General features: G+C 35.2%; 1 protein-coding gene across 1 annotated transcript in view; it reads right to left on the reverse strand.

Annotated features, from left to right (window-relative positions):
* Nucleotides 1–22,778, reverse strand: part of LOC114240700 (extracellular serine/threonine protein CG31145) — a 142,419-nt gene extending 119,641 nt beyond the window's left edge. The window contains exon 1 of the mRNA XM_028171350.2: nt 22,496–22,778. The gene's annotated coding sequence lies outside the window, so the exon portion shown is untranslated. The remainder of the gene's footprint in view (nt 1–22,495) is intronic.
* Between the last annotated feature and the right edge of the window lie 676 nt (nt 22,779–23,454).

Consider the following 23,454-nt stretch of genomic DNA (forward strand, 5'->3'; position numbering starts at 1 on the left):
CATACGATTGATTCGTTTAATTAGCGAACTTACGTGAAAGTAAATCTTCGCAAAACCTGCACTAATTAACCTCAACAACCACACAGATATAAACTGGTAATGACGTATTTTGAGAACCCTTGCCGAAATTGTGCTTTGTACTTTTTATTAGGAGACGAGTTTAACACTCCCCTGGTTATTGCCGGAGCTCATGGATACCATGATGGAAACGCCTTCGTCTCAAGCTGGTCGATCATGTTAGGTCCAAGTCTCAATAATATTATGATTAGATTTGTTTTGGAGGCAGGAGAAACGCACGCGGCAGGCATATGCCAGCGAGTGCGGTCATCCGTTACACCCTTACTCTTAAACAAGACTCGTCTACAGAAGCCTATTCGTCGACCTTTTGAGTACCCTAGGTCGGTTCAAACTGGCCTACGAATGTGACCCGAAACACTTAGGGGGCCAGGATTAGGGGGAGATTCTTGTTCCCCAGCTCAACAACGACGGGTTTCCGCGGAGACAGATGAGCAAACAAGTGGGTACTTTCCGATACAACCATGCTCATTTACCTGCCTGTTCCATGTATCATCCAAGTACGGAACACCGAAATTGGACATTCCAGACTTAGACAACACTTCACGGAGGTGAGATCACCATTGGTATTGGGTAGCGAGGGTCTCCAGGATCCAGCGCAATGTCCCCACCAGCTTGCGTGTCGACTACAAGGAGATGGTTTGGTAACGCCGAATCTCGAATCGAACCCGATTGTGATGGCACGCTGCAGCCGCTACTGCAGCATTCTCACGATCAGGGACCGGCCCAATACAAGAATAATTATATGCATGATGGCAGAATTAAATGAGATGATGACGGCCATTACACAAGATGCGCAAATAATATTTTCAGGTGTTTATTTTGATGGTGCTATTTTTTTTATTGCTTAGATGGGTGGACTAGCTCACATACCTGACACCTGGTGTTAAATGGTTACTGGAACCCATTTACTACGTAAATGTGCCACCCACCATGAGATATAAGTTCTAAGGTCTCAGTATAGTTACAACAGCTACCCCACCCTTCAAATCGAAATGCATTATTTGGTTCACGGCAGAAATAGACAGGGTGGTGGTACCTACCCGCGCGGACTCACAAGAGGTTCTACCACCAGTAAAATGTCTAAAAACTAACTTTAATAATATGAATGAAGTCCATACAGGCATTTACAGGCCAGACAATTTCAGCCACGTAAAAAAGGAATGTTTGAAGTTTGTTAATGGAAAAACAAGAAGCTGTTTATATCATATACCTAATTGAGACTGCGTCATGTAGCAGAATAGAAGCATTCACGTTTGAAAATCGAAGCCTGAGACAAGGCTCCAGAGGTGCGTTACGTCTGCCCGTCCACTTCAAATAAAAACCGTTACGTTAAGCCAACAACAATAGCGTGTTCAGAAAATTGTACCCTATTTCTGCGTCGATTTCCAACACTATAATTACTTTTTGTATATTAACAACCACTAAAGTAATTTGACAGAAACATAATAAAGGTATACAAACACAAATTAACAATTGAAATACCTTATACCACCGAAACCTTGCGACGGCAGCGCGTACGGCAGGTGCTGGTTTCAATAACGTTGTTACTGTCAATGACCGTGACTATGAAATACCGTTTTTTCGTACCTTACGTGCTTGATGTTACCACTTTTCTTCTAAGGGTTCCGTGATTTGTAGATTTAAGAAAGTCTATCACGAAATCACCATTTTCGTTGTAACAAGATAATGCTTGAATTAACTATTTCCTAAAAATACATACTGGAAAAAGGTTGCAATGAAACTTGAACCTCGAAGTCAAATGAGGCCAATTAAAGCTTGTAATAGAGTTTATTTTTGCGTTCACTGCTATAACACACTAAATTGATGCCGTCATTTCACGCACGTTCAATTTTCATTGTATAGGAAGCTATTATTAACGTATTTGAGTAAAACAGTTCCATTATGACTAAGCCTGCAGATAGTTTTTGCATACCTATTCCTACCGTGCTCAATTTGATTAACCGGTAAAAAAAACCGGTAACACAGTTATTAATTTTATTATTCAATGCAGATAAGGTTTTTATTTTTTGGAAAGTAGAAATACTCGTATAACTCAAAGTAAAGAGCGAAGAAAATATGATATGAATATTCCAAAATTGACTTCTAATTTAATAACGGTATATTAACGTTTAAATATGTTAATTTTTTTAAACGAAAAATGGCTATTTTAGCCGGTACTGCTAGTTTTAGTGCTAATAATGTAAAAGCAAAAATCATCCAAATTATATCTGTGAATTTTTGTAATCGGATTATTTATGTCACAATTTTCTAAAAGTATTTTTTTCAAGGGATTTTATGACCTGGTAACTGAGACCTTTAAGTCATGTCTTATTTTAATTTATATTCATATTTTTATGAAAAATGATATTAACGAGTGAAATGAAATGAAGATGATTAATTTGAGACATTAATCAACTGGGATGAAATTAAATGAAATGAAATGGGATGAAATATAATCTCAGTAAAATGGTGGTCATTTACTAAAAATTTTTCAATGGACTTTTTGAAGGATCCTGAGAAGTTACGTCCAGCAGCTTTGTTTCATTTTCCCACATTTGTGCACTTTCACAGATATTAAAAATATAACAAACCACCATTATTACACATTTAAACCCGAAGAAACACTAAAAGACAAAATAAATCAAATCACACAACTTCACTCCTCGTGTTCCCGCCAAAAAGTCCTTCTAAAAGTATAAACTTTGATTATTTAGACAGATATTTATAGGTATAACCAAAGAGTATAGATAAAGTAGATTAAATATCATTAATAATGCTAAATGACAGTTTACAAGATGTTTACCTTGTGCCAAACAAACTAATATTGTAACATGAATAATAAATGTATAATGTATCAAATTTATTAGTTTAGTTACCGACAAATAATAAACATAATAGAAAGCATAAACCAGAATCAGTTTATTAATAGATTTAAAGAAACGTTAGTATAGTACAATAAAAGTTTTCATAAATGCTTACAGAAAGAAAATAAAAATTTACTTGAAGGAATCGCATTTTTTTTTGTAGTTTATATGTAATGTTCCAGTTCATAAATATTATTTTATTTAAAAAAAAACTTCGAGTGTTATTATAAATGGTAAAAAGCCTTCGGTACACTTAAAGTCTTTATTTTGTATCTGAAATCATAGATTGGCCAGTTTTGTCGTCACTGTCATTTTCGTCGCTGCACGTGCTCCCAAAACCATTATCCAGTTGACGTCAATATACTGGTTTCGTAATGCATAAGTATAGAGCCTTCTGTTTCTCGATTATATGGAGTTTTAGAGGCATAAAAGACGGAATCTGGAGATTGCACACATTTGCTGATTTTTTCGCTAATCCTATTCTCGCTAACATAAATAGCTATTAAATTAATATTTAAACTGTCATTAAATTTCATTGCAAGAAAGAACAGAGAGATTTACAAAAATATTCAATTCATGAACAGTTGAACTCCGAATCTGACCGATTTATTCTCGTGACCTAATCTTTGGACTACCTTTGAATTTCACTGCTCGACTCAAATGATCAATTACATAAACCAAGAGAAAGTAGTTTAACGAATTCATTATAAATCGTCATTTAATTTGTGAAGGAAAGCAAAACAAAATAAAAGGAACTAATTAATTAGCTTTTGTGCTATTCATAATCCAAGGGCAACAGATCTTACATGATAACTGTCTGTATGGTGATTGACAATTCTTAATCAGTCACTCGTATCGTAGTAATTTATTTTCGATTTTGCATGAGTTTTTTGCATTAAAACCTGACACGATAGATTGTCTAGTGTAGATATAACTTAAAGAACGGTTCTTACGGTAAATTCTCATTAATATTAACGTTATTAATATTAAATATATTCTCATTAACCATTATATGCAATAATTACTGACGGCCCCATAAACGAGAATAACTATATTTTCAATGGAAAATCTGATTAGGCAGGCGTTAATTATAAAATGTAGGATTAAAAACTTTATTAATATTTGTCATTCGTTCATTTTTTACATCTGTGCGATTACTTTTTTTTAATGGAGTTTATGACCTGGTAACTAAGACATTTAGGTCCAGTCTTATTTTAATTTTAATGACAACATTTTTATATGAAAAATGATATTATGAAATGAAATAAAGTCGATTATTATGAAACATGGCATGAAATGAAATGAAAACGAAATGAAATGAAATGAGATGATATGGGATGAAGTATAATCTCAGTAAAATGGTGGTCATTTACTAAGACTTTTTCAGTGGACTTTTCGGAAGATCCCGAGAAGCTACGTTCAGCGACATTATTTCATTTTCCCACATTTGTGCACTTTCACACATACTAAATAGTTAATAAACCACCGTTATTACACATTTAAACCTGAAGAAACACTTATTAGACAAAGTAAAACAAATCACACAACTTCACTCCTCGCGTTCCCGCCAAAAAGTCTTCCTGTGCGATTACTGACTAAACTTTAACGAAGATACACAACAAGGTAAAAACTAACACAAAAATTGTACTCGTTCTTTTTCAAATCTATCTAGATTAGTTTTTTTTAAGGAGTACCTTATCTTCGTAACCAACCTCGTTTGTAACGAATACCTATTAAACATTCACTTTGTTTTTTTTTTTCAAGCTTCACTGAATTGTACTAATAAAGAACTAGTTTCTAAAGTAGGTTGTCAAGTAGGTATAAATAAAGTTTTTTTCAATTTCTTTATTACATCGATTTTATTACTAGCCTGTACAGCTATTGGCAACGACTATAATAATGAAAAGGTTTAGTTATTAAGTGCAAAAAGTTTACAATATAACAACAACCAGATTTAAAATACTAGATCTTCTCAGCAAAATTGAAACATAATTAAGTGGTTATTATCATCGATGGTCACAGAAATAGAAATTCGAATGCTAGAAATCTTTGATATAGTTTTTTTCTTTTCTTTTACAAGTGAACGAGCTCACGGTTCACCTGGCGTTATGCGGCCATCGGAGCCCACAGACATCAACAACATAAATGCCGCCACCCGCCTTGAGTTCTAAGTCTCAAGTTTACAGTTGAATCCGGCTGCCCCACCCTTCAAACCGAAACGCATTACTGCTTCAGGGCAAAAATAGGCAGGGCGGTGGTACTTTGGTAGCCTACCCGGGTGGTCTCTTAAGACGCCTTACCACCAGTAAAACAGCGACATGTGCTTCTGTAAACTCATCTCCCAAGTGAAAAATAATATCGGAATAAAAAAGACCATAACGATAAATGCTCTGTTTTTGTTTGTATATTTAATTATATCGTTGCATTTATCCGTACAAAATAATAATGTATTACCATATATAATATATAGGTACAACCCAAATACCGAGTGACGAGTGAAGCGAAGGTCGTTTCTATGAACGCATTCTGAGACATTTTAAATTCGATTATCAGGCTTATTCTTCGTATTTTTAAAAACAAATCTATATATTAATACGTGAAGCAAAAACTTTGCATTCCTTTTTTACAAAAATTGCGCGAACGGAGGAGTATGAAATTTCCCACACTTAAAGATAATACAGAGAAGAAGTGCAGAATGCTAATATTTTTTAAAAATTATGCATAAAAATACATTAAATCAATAAAGAAAACATTATACACACTACCATATATTTGACACACACACATATACTTTGTTTATTGTCAAACTTTTGTTATTGCGTAAAATCTGTAGTCAAATTTAGAATAGGTTAATATTGTTTATGTTTAATATTATTTGTCTAAAGTACATTAGTCTTGGCGAAATCTGTGTTTATTTAATAAAAGTATAATAGTCTTTGACAATAGAATCATAATAGTGCGCAAACTTATAATTTCAATTAATTATAGTCGAATTTCGACTACCGGGGGACCACTAGTCAGGCTTATTCTTCGTATTTTTAAAAACAAAATAACCTTTTGTTAATAATAATTTGGCTATCTGTTAAGCTAGATTTTACTATGTTGACGTGTTGTAATTTTTTTTTCCCCGGAACCATAATTAGGCTCGAGGTATTTTGTGCACTTTTCAATCCCGGATTTATAATTTCCAGACAAAGCATTCAGACGTGCTTCGAGCTTCTGATCAACTTTGCGCTCTATGAAATGGACGTTTGTAAAAAAGGTACATTGCATATAATGTTTTATCCTCGTAGTTGGTAGTCAGCAGTGAATTCGAACTGTCATTGACATGTCTAAGCTTTATAGCCCACTGAGTTTCTCGCCGGATTTTCGCGGTGGGTCGCGTTTCCGATCCGGTGGTAGATTCTGCGAAGCACTGCTCTTACAAGGGTCAGTGTTAGCATCACTCTGGTTTGAGCCCCGTGAGCTCATCTACTAGTTAAGGTTACAATGAAATAGCCTCTCAAGGCTATCAGCTTAGGTAGGAAAAAAAAATCTTTATGTAAAACTGATTTTCTGTTAATGTATATATTTTATTTATCAATGCACAGGGTAATGAAATCTTTTGACATTCATCGATCACTGTGACGGTCGCTAATTGTATTTTTTTTTATGTAAGACTAAATCCTACCTACATACTTTGGTCTACTTTAGGTACGTAAAGGCAAAAGGATATGTCCTCCGAGAGTGATTAAATTTTAATGTCTTTTTTTATTGCATAGATAGGTGCACGAGCTCACAGCCCACCTGGTATTAAGTGGTTACTGGAGCCCATAGACATCTACAGCGTAAATGCGCCACCCACCTTGAGATATGAGTTCCGAGGTCTCATGTATAGTTAAAACGGCTGCACCGCCCTTCAAACCGAAACGCATCACTGCTTCACGGCAGAAATAGGAAAAATGTCTAAGGCAAAACAGTTGCACATTACGTATGTGTGCGGATATATTAAAATACATGCAAGGCATAGCCAGCAAGAAGGTTTGACTGATAAAATAAACGACGAATTAAGAACTCGTTTTTCAGTAGTATTAAAAAGCCAGTCGTATGTAATCTGTAACACGGAAGAGTGAATGAGGCGTAACTCAATGGAACAATGGCGTAACGAGGTAGTGTGCACGCGATGTGGACTTACATGCAGTAGACATAATATTTAGAAATGTAAACAGAATACTGAGCGCATTTATAACGAACCTACAAAAATATTGATGTTTGATCGGCTAAAATTATTTTAAAGGAGTCGAACTTTTGTTTGAAATTTGTTAAACTGAGTGTAGGTCTTATTGTAATCTAGATACCACAAACTTGAGTATTTCCGTTGCGAGTCAATAATTTCGTGTCGCATTTAACATTTGACAGTAGCAGCTCTGACAAAGCCTTAAACCACCCACGAGAAGATATCGAGTGGGCCCATTCCAGGACACTACACGGCCAAAAGGTCATAAGCGTCCTGAAATTTCATCTTAACGTTTCATTCATTATAATAAGAATGTAATAAATAAGTCATATCCCGCCCATATACAGTAACATAACACGGGTGACGTGAACGGAATGATGTCATCCCAGCCCACAGTCGATTCAATAGAAATAACCCAACCTACCCTAATAGAGAATAACACGCTCTAGGACTGAACAAATATATTACGTATTAAGTGTAATGTAGATGACCACGAAAGTTTAAAATAATTAGTATTCACAGCCATTCGAATCTGGCCCGCTTAGTACGATTCTCAAATGTCAACGTATAACCTTTTAATCGTCCGTGATTACGAAAACTGTGAAATATTCGAAACGTGGGAAATAATATAATGTCAATTAAAAAACGAGAGACTAAACCGTAAAAGTTTTATTATGTTTACGACTCTCGAAAAGATTACAGATATTTTTTTTCCTACGTGCTAAGATACGGTTTTACATAAAAATGTTAAGGTACTTAATAAACAAACTTAAGCCTTGTTCGGACTAGGCGAGTATTTTAGTCGAGTACCGAGTAATTTAGTGGCTAAACTACTAGCTACTCGCCCGAAAAAATAGAACAAAATGGATTGACTTGACTAAATTATTTACTAACCTACTCGACTAAAATGTTGATGCTCAGACACATTTGGCTACTAAATTACTCGGTACTCGACTAAAATACTCGCCTAGTCCGAACAAGGCTTTAATACTACTAAAATCAAGAACTGTGGATTTCTAAATTCGTTTTATCCTCATTATCGCATAATTTAATAAATTTCACAATGGGCCACCTACTACGTCCATTGCAATTTTCTTTTCCGCGGCCTCACCGCGACTAATCGAGAATTGAATTTAATGTTGCGAATAAAAAAAAGCAACATGGAGATTTCCAGTTAAAGAGATTTTAAATAACTTTGAATAACTATGAAAAACGAATACGAATTATTTTGAAACGATGCGATGTTGCCAAGTTAAATAATTTTCTATTATTATATTCTCCGATAAAAAAACATATTATCTATGCACTTTACATATTTTTTATTGGACGAGCTCAGGCCTGCCTGGTAAGTGGTTACCGGAGCCCATTGACATCAACAACGTAAATGCCGCCACACACCTTCAGACGTGAGTTCTAAATCTCCGTTTTTATAACGGCTGCCCCAAGCCCTTCAAATCGAAACCAATGTATTACTGCTTCACGGCAAAAATAGACAGGGTGGTGGTATCTGTGCGGAACGTCCTACTAGTAATTATGCAACTAAACATAAAAAGGTTAATGGAAAGTATAAATAGAGAAGTAAATGATACTCGATTATTTTGTCTTTCCATATGAGTATATATTTGTAAACATGTAGGTAATAATAATAAGGTTAAGGAATAATAATGTAAGTAGGCCTCCCACAAGATGGACCGATTACCTATTGAGGTTCGCCGGGATCCGCTGGATACCAGCAGTGCAGGACCGATCGTTATGGCGAGGTTAGGAGGGGGAGCCCTATGTCCAACAGTGGATATTGGATGAGTAGAATATACTTTAGTTACAGGTTTTATAATAGAAGGGTGCGTTGTTAGTTCCCGCGGATAAATTCTAAAACCTGAGCATTTCTGCCTAGTAAGACCTCACGTCTTAAGTTGGGCAACTAACATAACATTAACATTGTAATGGATTCCGATAACCATTAAACATCGTAAGCTTGTATGTGCTGGCTGTCACATAAAAAGTAGGTACAAATTTGCTACATTAAACTGAATCCGTCAAAACATTAATGTTATTACTACAAGCAGTTGACCGTGACCACAGTTGAATCGTATCAAATCAGAATTAACGTAATATTTCGATTTTCTCTTTTATCATTTTTACGCTATTGTTATATAACTTTAAAATACTTAAACTATTACTTCGATTAAATAATTGGAGTTTATTTTATTTTATTAGGGTAGTAAATTTTTTGTGTTTGTTTTTAATAGACTAGTCCGCCCTCCTCTTTAATAGAAGCGTTTTCATTTATTTATGTCCAGATTGCAGAAGTCGTTTACGTTTATAGATTATTTTAATAGTACGGCAGACAACCTTTTTTTGAGTCGAGGCCGAGGGGGCACAACTGGCATATGCTACTCTTAAAGATATTGGATGCCAACAACTAAACAAACCCCTGCACTCACGAACGTCTGATCTGGCCTGAGAAAGGATCCAGAAAAAGTAGACTAACTCTTAACAAGTGTTTTTTTAACAATATAATCGGACTTACAGCATGCCTGGTTTAAAGGTTGTCAGAGCCTATAAAGGCTTGGACAATGCTAGTTGCATGCCAAAATACAAAGTTGTTCACCAGGATATATATAAGATATATAAATAAGAATATAGAAATAAGAATAAGGTAAGAAGAGTAATAGTAGTAAATAGTACGAGTAATAGTAAACCAAGATCTGTCCCTTGGAGAAACAATAACAGTTGCTCGAAGTAGACAAGACCGCGTAGTCGGATCCAGTGAATATTAACAGTACAAACCACTAATATGAATAGGATACAATGCGTAGGAACCACCCCCCGCTCCGCTCCTTCTCTTCGCCCAAACAATACCCTGGTGTAATAGGTCATTTTTGAGATCTCAGCCTCACGCAAAATATTTTCGCAGCCATGCTATGTTTATCCTCGCTAGACTTTACCCTATATGTATTCAGAAAGCGAAGTCGCTGTCCCTCCATAATAAGATGACACCTATGTAAGTGTGATGCTCAATCACACGGCCTACACACGAACTCTCTCTAAAAATACAATCTCGCTTTTGTAGGCTAGTCGTTAGAACATCGTGGACGTGGGGTAAATGAATCTTCACGTAACTATATCAAGACATCAGCGGAATACTAATTTGCGTCAGCGGCATTACATGATAAGCCACTCATCCTACCGTCATCACTAAAACCCTTAACCAGGCTAACGCAGAAGCCTGTCAGTAGATCCCTTGACTCTTACTAAGTGTACCTCGTCATAGAGTCCAACCTGAAACTTAGTCCATAACATCAGCCCGTTGAGTTTCTCATCGGATCATCCCAGCCAGTTGCCATTATGACATGGTTTGAAGTCGTCGTGGCCTAAAGGATAAGACGTCCGATGCATTCGTATTTAGCGATGCAACGGTATTCAAATCCCGCAGGCGCGTACCAATTTTTCTAATGAAATACGTACTCATAAAATGTTCACGATTGACTTCCACGGTGAAGGAATAACATCGTGTAATAAAATAGAAACCCGCAAAATTATATTTTGCGTAATTACTGGTGGTAGGACCTCTTGTGAGTACGCACGAGTAGGTACCACCGCCCTACCTATTTCCGCCGTGAAACAGTAATGCGCTTCGGTTTGAAAGGTGGAGCAGCCGTTGTAACTATGCTGAGACCTTATAACTTATATCTCAAGGTGAGTGGCGCATTTACGTTGTAGATGTCTATGGGCTCCAGTAACTACTTAACACCAGGTGGGCTGTGAGCTCGTCCACCCATGTAAGTAATAAATAAATAAAAAATAGTGGTAGACACACTCGCGACGTAGCTACACTTGAGCTGTTAGGCTTTCTTTAGGGGAGACCCGAGCAGTTCTTAGCAAACCCTCCCTTTTGATGAATAAAGCACACCTATCTCTCGTCGATTAAACAACAGGACCTCCGAGACAATGACAATGACAAGGTCAATTCTTCACTCCAAAAGAAAACCATTGTAAAACAAACATAATATGGTGATGAAAAATAGCTATCTATATTATTTCTATTAATATCAATAACATTATTGACTTGAACTTCGGTTGCGCGTGAGCTATTTCCTAGTTGATTAATCACAAACTGTGGCGTCAAAATCGGTTTCTACCACATCGTCTTCTACCTACTAGGTAGTCTATTTCTTGGTGGTAGAAATGGTGTAGCTCCCAATAATAATTAAAGTACAAATATTGAAAACAGTAGGATCATAATCAAATAGGTACAAATGAGGGTTTATTTAAATTATATATTATCTAGATATTCTATGACATTCTCGAGAGCCTACTAATTATAACTTTCCGTGCATATTGAAATTGCAGGGATCGACTTTCATTTAGAAATCTATACGACGGATCTTGTTACAATGCGCGTTGATTGCAATAGAATAGTAGTAATTTTGTTACAACATTTTATTTAAGAGTTTTTATTAAATCTGTATGAAAAATTAAATACTCTAATGATCATAATATTTAATAGGTATTATCTATGGACGAGTCAATAAATTTAATAAAAATCTACATAATTCTTTCAACGTTCACATAATAAATTCTGACATTTTCATTTTTCTTTATGTTACAAGTAAGTTATTCGATTAATGTTTATTTTACATTAAACATCTGCGTCATTACGTGACGAACATCGTGCGTGGTCGCTGTGTTGAACTGTTATTTATTGAAACCGGCAATGAAAACTCAAGAGGCTCAATTAACGCGGTCCGGTGTGGCCACTTTTTTCCTTTCCAATTTTATGGTCCGAATGAACGCAATAATTGCGGACTACCCTCATTGCGGTATGTCATTCGACGTCAGTGGACGGTGGAACCTTAATTATGCCTAAGACAATTTTCTGATAGGAATTGGAACATGAAAATTACTTTTGATATGCAAACTCACAAAATGCACTGTCATTAAACGTGAACACGTTAATGATGATCAAGTTTTCGTGATACAAAGGTTGAGATTGCGTCACGGTGTAGGTAACCCTATAGAGGCAAATTACAATTTAATATTTTTCTTATTACACCAGTTCCTTTTACATTACGAATGTTGTGATTACTTTTATATCTCACTACTGGTTTTTAACAACTTATAATCTATACTAATATTATAAATCTGAAGAGTTTGTTTGTTTGAACACGCTAATCTCAGGAACTACTGGTCCGATTTGAAAAATTATTTCAGTGTTAGATAGCCCATTTACCGAGGAAGGCTATATAACATCACGCTAAGATAAGAGCGCCCTCCCTTCCCTTTTGAGAGCTGCCGCTGCGTACGCTGCGGAAACGGTTGAAGTTTCGCTAAAATAGTGTATGACAGAATTGTTCTCCTTTAAAATATCTAAAAACAAGTCCGCGACAGCATATGGCTATATGTTAAGGTTGGCTCACTGGCTATGCCAAACTAACTATTCCACGCAGACGAAGTCGCGGGCAAAAGCTAGTCATAATAATAATTGAGATTAATAAGTAGGCCTTATTTGTTGGTTGATGTTCCCTAGAATTCCTATTCCGCTTTTCTAATCTTAGGTCAAGTATTACCAAGCTTCATCGACATTAAACGTGCAGTCTAATTAGCTTTATTATTAATTCGAAACCATTAATTTCTTAACACACTTTTCATGTTTTATTTCTAAATGTAACACAGTAATGAGCAACATTTATTAGCAATAACTCTATCGGACAGAGGTATTATTGTATAAAATGTATGTCGGTCTGCACAATATAACAATATGCTCTTCCTGTCAGCCATTGATACCGCCACAGGAAATGCAAGGGCACTCTTTATTTTATTTTATTCTAAATCGATTTGTTCATGTGGTTGTTTTTTTTATACTCACGTAATGTGGATCAATATTAATTAAATCGAACATTTGACTTCAGAAAAGAGCTCGATTGGAACATTTGGGTATACGAAGAGATTTTGTTTAACTTAAATTGTTTTCGGATGATTTCGCCATCTCTTTATAAAAACACCCGGGACCTCAGCTTTCATACACAGAGTGGTCATCAATGGTCATTTTCGCCACGCGCTATAGTGAAATCTTATGTGGCAAATGATTACCAATACTTCACTCTGGAATAACGTTTTGTAGCAAATTTAAATTGTATAATCTATATGTATAAAAATAGCTGTTCGTTAGTCTCGCTAAAACTCGAGAACGGCTGGACCGATTTGGCTAATTTTGGTTTTGAATTATTTGTGGAATTCCAGAGAAGGTTTAAAAGGTAGCTAAATATGAAAATACTCGGAATTAAATACAAATAACAATTTTGTTTGTATTAAGTTTATTTTATACAAAAGTGTAGATCTTTTATTGATCGGTTGAGGCACTACGAAGTCTGCCGGGTCAACTAGATATTAATAAAAGTTAAATAATTTATGGTCATAAAGACTGCATAACACTGGCTGTGTAGGACTGGTCATTATGGCAAATCTTGAGGGAGGCCTATATCTAGCTGTGGGCTGATGTATTATTTACGAGATTTAATAATCTAGTAAATTTTCTCTCTAACGTTTTTTTCTCCAACAAGAAACACATATCCGAAAAGAGAATAAATTTAATATTCTCTTTGTTGAGTGTAAAGAGTTGACTTTGTAATTTCTTACGCACTCCCTCACTTTAGATTCTCATAAATATTACAAATCTATTGATAATTTTATCGCGGAGTAAACGGTAAGTACTTCGCCATCAATACTAAGAACTCCAAACTAAAACTACAAACAAAACTAAAAGTTGCATAAAAGGAAAATTCCTAAAATCGTAACAATCAGATGAAAGCCCATGCAATGTAACAGTTTATAAACACCACAAAATGTTTACAGTAGCACCGCGCTCCCATTGTAACTGTAAGACTTCGTTCGCACCGAACAGAAAAAAGAAAATCAAATTAAAACAATACATCCTGTAGATAAGGACACGCGATATTGCTATTCGTAACATCTTATGTATTTTTCAGTAATTCAAATAAATAAACTTATAGTTAATTTAAAAAAAAAAACGACTGAATGTTTCAATAGGAAATTTTAATTCGAGTCTGAATTCCAGTGTTCTTTTATGTGGCTATATAAAGTTCTTCCTACATGATATGTTGACTTTTAAGATGTAATACAGATGAGTAGCGTTCTGGTATTCAGTCGTAACTATCATCTATGGACAAAAGAGATGTCAAAAGCCCTGTCCCTACCAAAAAGTATTTTCTGTAGTATTAAATAGATTTACAAAATTTGGTCCAACATGAGACCTATAATTGCACAACAGCTTTAGCTGAAGCAAATGCTGCTTATAAACTACATAAATTTTCCGCATTTTTATTGCCGTTTTTCATAAACCAAACGAATAGGTTTTCGATAAAGCGAGATTATTTCCTGCACGAGTAATGGAAAATGTTAGTTAAATCTTACGATTGACTGCGTTTTATTTGTGCTGTTTTCAAATAACTTTTCTTGTAACTAAATTAACATAAAACTGTAGCACTAATTACTTAGAGTTAAACTTATTTTATTGCCACTTCAAAGTCATTAACGTCTGTAAAAAACCGCTACGTGTTTAACTATTGATTTCAATTTAAAAATATGTTTCATTTTTCGATAAAAACTAGTGCATTTAGATGAACGAACACCACCGCGAATATTTCGATCACTTGAAGAATGCTATCATTCCTTAAGAAAATTTAGCGCATAATTGCACCATTTATCCCAAGTTGACTCAAAGATTTATTTCACAATGACAATGATTGATTGGTAAACAAAAAAAAATTGGTATTATCGCCCTTAGATCATCAGTTCACTCAATCACAACCCGCCAGAAATGCATCCTTTCAGGATATTTTTTTTTGGTCAGGAGGAAATCGCCGGACTTCCGCCCTCCACTGGGGATGGAGGGTGGGGTGTGTCAAAGTCGAACTGACTAAAACTTCCTGTCGCTCAACAACCAACGTCCAAACTTCGCATGAGACAGAACTCATGAAGAGGCAAAGGGGGGAAAGTGAAGCGTTTAGTGCGGAGCACATCTCTCCCATCCGTCGGCGCCACGACCACCAGCCCTCTCGGTCGGCAGGCTATCCGAAGCCCGCCTAGATGACACCGGTTAGAGTGAGCTATCCTACGGAATACCTCGCTGGGCCAGAACCAGCGTGGGTCAAGGATAGCCGGCCTTCCATCACCCAGATGCTCTTGCGTAAAACGCGTGCAGAGCAGCTTGCACGTCGTCTTCTTAGGCCCTCCTCGCCGGTCCCCAGACCGACATATGAGGGGGACCCGAAACACTTAGAGGGCCAGGGCTTGGGCGAGATCCGCCTCCCTGGCCCCCGCTCGACGGCGGCGGGATTGTGCGTCTCTCACGCGCCCCGCCCCACCTTCAGCTGCCGGATAATAATTTATCCACTACGATTTCAAAGTAGTTTTTCGTTCCATTCAGAAGAGTGGGACGGCCATTATACACTAAAATAAAATTGTGATATCGATCTCATGTCTTAAGCTCAATGTCTACTGCTTCCGATAGTCACATAACAAGTTCTCCGTGGACTTATCCGTCCACATCCAACAACAACAAAATATCATGTCTGAAATAATTAACATTATATTTCTGTTACATTATTACATTATTAAGCATATTTATTTAGTTACGATTAACGAACTCGTACTATCGTATCGTATTTTATTGGTAGCAGCATATAAATTATCGCTATAAAAATGACAGAGAAACAATCTAATTACTCAATTTGATTCTATAGCGTACGTTGTGGTTGCAAAATTTAACAAATAACGTTGTAAAATTTACCGATGTGGTTGTTCTTCTGTAAACTTAACCCGCCAACACTTCAAACGCAAGCATATTGTACAATTCTTGAAACTAGAGGTCATGCAGTAACCGAAATTCGACTATAATTAATTGGAATTGTAAGTTTGTACACTATTATGATTTTATTTCATACTTCTATAATCACAAATTTCGCCAAGACTACACTATAACAAATAGTAACAAAGACAAACAATATTTAATCTATTCTCAATTTGACAACAGGCGTCAAGAACAAAAGTTTGACAATAAATAGTATGAATGCGTGTGTGCGTCAAATACATGGTATGTAGTGTGTATAATGTTTTCTTTATTGATTAATGTATCGTTTTAGCTTTTTTTTAAAATAATATTAGCATTGTCTACTTCTGCTCTATATTCTCTATAAATGTGGAAAATTTCATACTCCTCCGTCCGCGCAATTTTCGTAAAAAGGGATAGAAAGTTTTTGCTTCACGTATTAATATATAGATGATCTGATACAGCTAAACATTTTTTGTTGCCATTGTAGATAGACAAGCATACGGTTCATGCTGATAGCTACTTATTTAATTTGAAAGCAAGCCCCCATTAATCAGAATTCTCAGCTGTATCAATATTTTATCCTATACGTTTCATATAGCTATTTATGTATACATATTGTTAACTCGGACGAAAAATGTGTGGACAAGTGTTCTCCCACTGCTGATCGAAATTCGACCTTAACCACTGATATCACAACTTAGATTCCTTTTATGTATTACATTTTCATTTTTGTTTTGTTATTGCCAACCTTTCTTGTAAAGGTGGGAAGAATTGTTTTATTTTTAACTAAACTAAAGATCATCAATCGCTAGAAGTACTGAAATTTCTTAGCCTGTTTAAATACACGTATTACAAAATAAAATTTGAATGTCCTGCAAAGGTATTTTTGAACTGTTCTCGAAAGCGAAAACAATTAGGAGGGTTGGTAGGAAAACAAAATAACACATTTTTTTTGTTTTTTAAGTACTTTTTGCGTCATACGCAAAGTATCTTAGCAACAAAAATCTGTTGAGGCGCGGAATGTACGTTTTCGAGGGCACATTTTTCAGCTCCCTTCGCGTTACATTGCTTGTATAAGTTTATTTCGTCCGAATTTGGGAATGACCTTTCTACTACTTCAATGTTATATGAAACCAATGCCGTCAGCTCTCCAAGAAATCATCCTATTTGTACAATAGGATCACTTAGAAAATGATATATTTAGACAATATCAACGTTGAAAGTGGAACTCTTTTACTTTATAAGTATATTTATACTGAACTACCTAGGAGACATACACTATTTTTACCTAAGATTGACATAGGTATCTACAAATTATGCCTTATAAAATGATTAATTGATCAAAGTTAATGATAAGAGTTCGTAAATCAATTTTTATTCATTGTTTGCTAACCTTACCATTATGAATAGCATTCATATGAATGCTAAATCTAGATAAACATGCTAAAATTAACGCTTGTGATTCAACACCGTCATACGTGCCTCTGAAGTGAAGAGTTATTATAGACTATTAATTTTTTAAATCCATTGTAACATAATACAATAAGAATATTTGAATGATTAGTTTTTGTATTGCCATTGAAAGTAGACTAATTCGCATCACGTAGGACTTGGTAAGAAGCTGCAATCACCTGTCAACATTGAAGATGCCAAGGGCAAAGATAAGCCCCTGGATAAAGTTAGAGTCTTTTCAAATATCACTCAAGAAGTATACAATACGGTACTCGAGAAACATCCAGAAGAAGGTATTTAATGAGACCGAGAGGATAAAACGCTCAGTTAATTTAGCGAACACTTTCAATTTATCACACATCATAACACATTTTGAATGAATCACTCGCCATATGTCAGAAGGTACACTACAAGCACCATCTGTTCGACAAAGAGACGAATTCAGGCATTAATCAGAATCTGTTTATTTTTATTGAAAATATCCGGTTACTCGTATCCTTGATTTGGTGAACTATCTTTCTCTAACGTAAAAATGTATGATGGGTTGTTTAATGTTGACCATTTGGTGTTACAGAATATTATCCCGCTAGTAATTTTATACATAATATGTATATGACTTTATTATTATCGAACTTATCACAGGAGTGCGTTTCTACGTGGAAGATATTTATTTCACATTGGTCTTTTAATTTGTTTACTTCTTCAAGGACGATGAAGTAGAACCTAGTAGGTCGATTTTTGATAACCTTGAAATCACTTTTTTTTTCAGCTTAATTTATTTTTGATTGAAGTTTCAAATTAACTATAAAAACTTAGTTTACAAAAATAGACTGATCCTTAATCTAAATGTGTCTAAGCTCCCGATAACAGTACTAATGAAAATATTCACATAATCTTTAGGCAAGAGTAATGGTCATTGTTACATAAATGCCTGCTTCATCAAACACTCACGACTTTTGTCCCTTCATAAAATGGGCAATGACCTAGATACAACTAAAGTACTTAATGTATTTTATGCATATCACATGATTTCGATTTATATTAGTGGAGTAGATACTTAGATAGTAATCGCCAAACTGGCAAATTTTTCGCGACTACAAGTAACCATAGAGTGTATACCACAACCCACTACATCAAAGTGAAATTTGCACAGAAATATCAACAAACCTATCCATTTTAATCCCGCTATGACCTTTAACATGCATTAAAAGCGTACTGTAAACCAATTTACACGGTTAAAATCAAAAAATAACCAGTAAAATTGGTACCTCCATGCTGGATTTGAACACTGGCGCAATCACATCGTTCAATATGAGTGAGTAAGCCCAACGTCATATCCTTTAGACAACAACGACTTCAAAAACTGTTTAGACTTATGTTCAAATTCCCATATATTTTCTTTGTGTTAACATTGGCTGAACCGAACTGTTATTTATCATTTTTTCTTAAATTAACAAAAAAAAACTAAACCTAAACATAACTTTTAAGAAGTCAACCTTTGATAGAGTATACTTGAGAACTGATACTTTTCTACACTCGCAAATGGCTGATTGTTTTTTGTTATTTTTTTACTAGCGATAGATAGAAAGGCTCACAGTCCATCGGACAATGCACTTAACATTTAAGATTGCTTATCCCGGTAATGGCTGGTGGTAGGAACTCTTGTGAGTCCGCGCGGATAGGTACCACCGCCCCGCCTATTTCTGCCGTGAAGCAGTAATACGTTTCTGTTTGAATGGTGGGGCAGCCGTTGTAACTATACTTGAGACCTTAGAACTTATATCTCAAGATGGGTGGCGCATTTGCGTCGTAGATGTCTATGGGCTCCAGTAACCACTTAGCACCAGGTGGGCTGTGAGCTCGTCCACCCATCTAAGCAATAAAAAAAAAAAAAAATATCTCCTACCACCAGTACTTGGTTTTTCTTTCGCACAGGAACACAACTATTTCAGTCCGACCATATCACAAGCCATGCTAAATCTCTAACATCACAGAAAGGCGTGCACAGCTGCTAAGTTCCCTGACGCAAACCTACGACCTCTTGACTAAAAGGTCAGCGCATTATACTGCTTCGCCACAAATGGCGACAAACGCGATTTGTATACATTTTGCGGTATCGGTACGTTGACCCTAGCTGAAACAACCAACGAGAATGAAATTGGTACTAATATATAAGTACGTAACTCGTTTGATATGTATAAAATTATAAAGATCACGGTTGAGTGAATCGTACTGATGAGTTATTGCAAAATTATGGATAATACTAGCTTACGTAAATAACTGATGCTTGCGTCGATGTCCGTCGCCGTCGTTGCATAGCCGGGCGGTGTACACGATTGATAAACAGTAAAACACAGGTTCCAACAGGTAATTTCAGTGAAACATGCTTTAATTAAATTAGGATTGTTATTATTGATTGACGCAGTTATACCAACAATGAAATAAATAACATTAGTTTTCAAATGTGGTCGGAAATTTTAATAAAACCTTTTACACGTACAAAAAACTCAATAAGTTAATTTAAATTGCGATCTAAGTACGTGTCTTAACAGAACAAATCGAACTGAAATTGTTGGAAATGGTGGTACCTAACGGTTTTGTGTGTTGCTCTGTAGGTACCTAATCGTGGGTAGCCTAAGGGGCTATACAAACTACGCGCGGATTCATAGACGAGCTCGCGGGGCTCAACATGGGAGGACTTGCTAGCACTGAACTTAGCAAGAGCAGTGCTTCGCTGATTCTACCACCGGACCTTAATCGCGATCTACTTAGAAGATCTGACGAGAAACTCAGTGGGATGTGTCTACGGGCTAGGTTACGTGTCGAACTTTTTTAAACTTATTTTGTAACAAATAAATTTTATAATAACATGCTAAAATATATATAAAAAATTGCTGACTGTTGTCCAGCTGGAATGGCTCCACCACACCTCTTCTCGCGTGTTTAGTGAAAGGGGATTAATTTATTCAGCTTAGAATAGGCAGCTGAGTATTATACCAGAGCTCGCGTATTGGCATTTAATGGCGGAGGGGCGTAACATACGCTGGCGTGGGTAGGTACCACCTATTTCTGACGCTACTATGCGTTCCGGCTTGAAAGGTAAGATAGCCGTTGCTCAACGAAAATGAGACTTTAACCTCGTGTCTGAAGGTGCAGAGTCCACTCACATTATGATAACCGCTAAAGCTCCGCTCACAGTGGGCGAAATAAGCTCAATCACCCATTAACGTTACAAAATACAGCCTACGCTTACACCCTCATATGTAACCGTATTCATTTCTCATTCCCTTAAGATAAAGAAGAAAAAAACTGAAGCTGAACTGATTTGACATAATTGTTACAGTTTTCATTATATATTATATAGAGATTCTCATCATGATTTTACTCACAATAAGCCAGTATAAAAGCGGGTAATTTTTCGATCACAATTCACACAGTAAAATAGTTTTAAAATTAAATTAATTAATAAATCAGTAAAAAAAATTTAGTTCACTATTTATTCTAAATTGATGGAATAAGTACGCAGATGAGTATGAAGACTAATTAACAATTGCCCTATTTTTATTTATTCTTAATGTGGCAAATTGTAAGTACAACTTACTTACCTTTTTTCTTAATGACTATCCATATTTAGTTTGTCTGGAATAGATTACTTTAAACGATAATTACCGCCTATTTGAATTTATTTATTTGGTCATAATATTGTCGTTTTAATAATATTTTTTTTTTATTCCTTAGATCGGTGGATGAGCTCACAGCCCACCTGGTGTGAAGTGGTTACTGGAGCCCATAGACATCCACAACGTAAATGCGCCACCCACCTTGAGATATAAGTTCTAAGGTCTCAAATATAGTTTTTTATAAATTACTTGGTTTACAATAAACCATAATATATCTATCTGTCTCTCTAAATTCGTTGCGTAGTGAATTGTATTTCAATCTTTCGTAGACACATCAATCTTATATAATTCGTTAAAAAAACGTGACACGACATTAACACAACGTTAGTAAATACATTCAAATGATCGTACTGTACGTAATACTTTTCTAACTTGTTAGTACTAACATTTTATTTACATAGTTACAAAGATGCATTTGCAAGACTTATTTAAGCTTTAAAGCGCTGAATGACAATAATTATTTATCCAGCCGTGGTTTAAAGTCGGAAGAGTACTTTCGAATTGACGCTGTTGATGTGACCTTAAATTATTATTTATATTTGATTATTATGTATTATGGTAATAAAATCATTTAGATTTTCCAAGAATTAGATTTTCTACATAGTCAGTACTTCCAGTGGTAAGAAAATGTTTAACATTTTTGAATTTAATTTAAATAATACAATTCGACTTAAGCCTTTTAAACAAATGTAAATAACGTATAGATATTCAATGCTGTGAGCTAAATTATCATATTAATATAATAAATATTAAATTTCAAATGTGTCGATTTCGTATCTTTAATTAGTATTTCATCGAAGATATTACATTATATTATTTTATATTACATAGATACGTATTACTTTTTCTAGTTTTAAACTGTAGAATTAATACATTTAGTAAAATTTCTAAAATTCATTTTATAAAAGAAACTCTTTTATACGTGTTCTGACTTAGCTTATAGTTGATATAATATCTATTTATTTACTTATTTATTTATTTATTACACTTCATGTAAAATTTACATCGGCGGACTTAATGCCTAAGGTATTCTCTATCAGTCTACCAAAGGTAGTGCAGAGTAAATAGTGGTAGGTGCAATAAAATTTGAATTAAATTACAAATGCATATTGCATTATATCAATTTACTACAAAAAAATACATTATTTATGCAACATAAAGTTCTCATAAGCAAACAATCACACTCTATTAACTTTACATTAGGTACCTAACAAAATATGTATATAGCTTGTTAAACTACGAGATTCCAGGGTTCGGTGGAGAAGACTTAGTCAAATAAGGCGAATTAATAATTTAAATAAACAAAACAAGAAAACAATGAAAATATATTATTAATATGACACATTCGTACCTGTAATAGACGGTGGGCCGGTGGCAAATCGCGAACCACAGCGACGTTTACTAATCAAAACAAATGACAGCTGGCAGATTCTTCCTACGACTACAATGACGAAGTCCAAAGAACAACGACACTTTTTACTATTCAATACGCATTATATCATACCGTTTGCGTGAATTTAAAAAAAAAATGTGCGTTTGCCGTTCTTTTAAAAGTTTGTAAACTTTACGTGAATATTGGCGCGGACGTGTAGAGAGGAGAGACGCGCGGTCCGTATAGCCTCACGTTTATTACTGAGTGGAACCGTATTTTGCATCGAGTTCCGTCTCGTATCCGCCGACGTGAATGTACACGTAAATTCCCGGGACGTACCCCCTCATTTATACATTAAACTAAAATTACCTCGTATTTTAGACTCCTAGTTAGTTACCTTACAATATAAACAGAACGAAACATTAAAAAATTGGAAAACTTAGAAAAATTGGAGAAATTGGAAATTGCGGACTAATTTAAAATTAAATATTTTCGTTTTAACTCAATTAAATATAGATCAATCAATTAGAAAAATAATTTCAATTTTTTTATTATTATTTCGCAGTCTCTTATCAATCCATACAACGAAGGAAAATTGTTTAAAGAAAATATATTTTGTACGCTTTTCCCCTCAAACATCGGACAATGGACCTTATACTACTAGGTCAGATAATAGTAAATTTATATGAATATACGTAGATAGCTATTACATATTACATAGTGATACCATTCATAGTGAGCGGCGTCAAGACCCCATAACGCTAAATTTTACCCCCCACTTCATTTACATAGACAGTGAAAATATTTTGAAACATTCTTTATTGGTGCTCCATTTGTATCGGTCTCATGGTGTTATATAGCCTATAGCCTTCCTCAATAAATGGAAGTCCTCAATCTAACACTGAAAGAATTTTTCAAATCGGACCAGTAAGTAGTTC

The sequence above is a fragment of the Bombyx mandarina genome, chromosome 17 (genome assembly GCF_030267445.1).
Source record: "Bombyx mandarina strain Sakado chromosome 17, ASM3026744v2".
In the NCBI taxonomy this organism is placed as follows: Eukaryota; Metazoa; Arthropoda; class Insecta; order Lepidoptera; family Bombycidae; genus Bombyx; species Bombyx mandarina.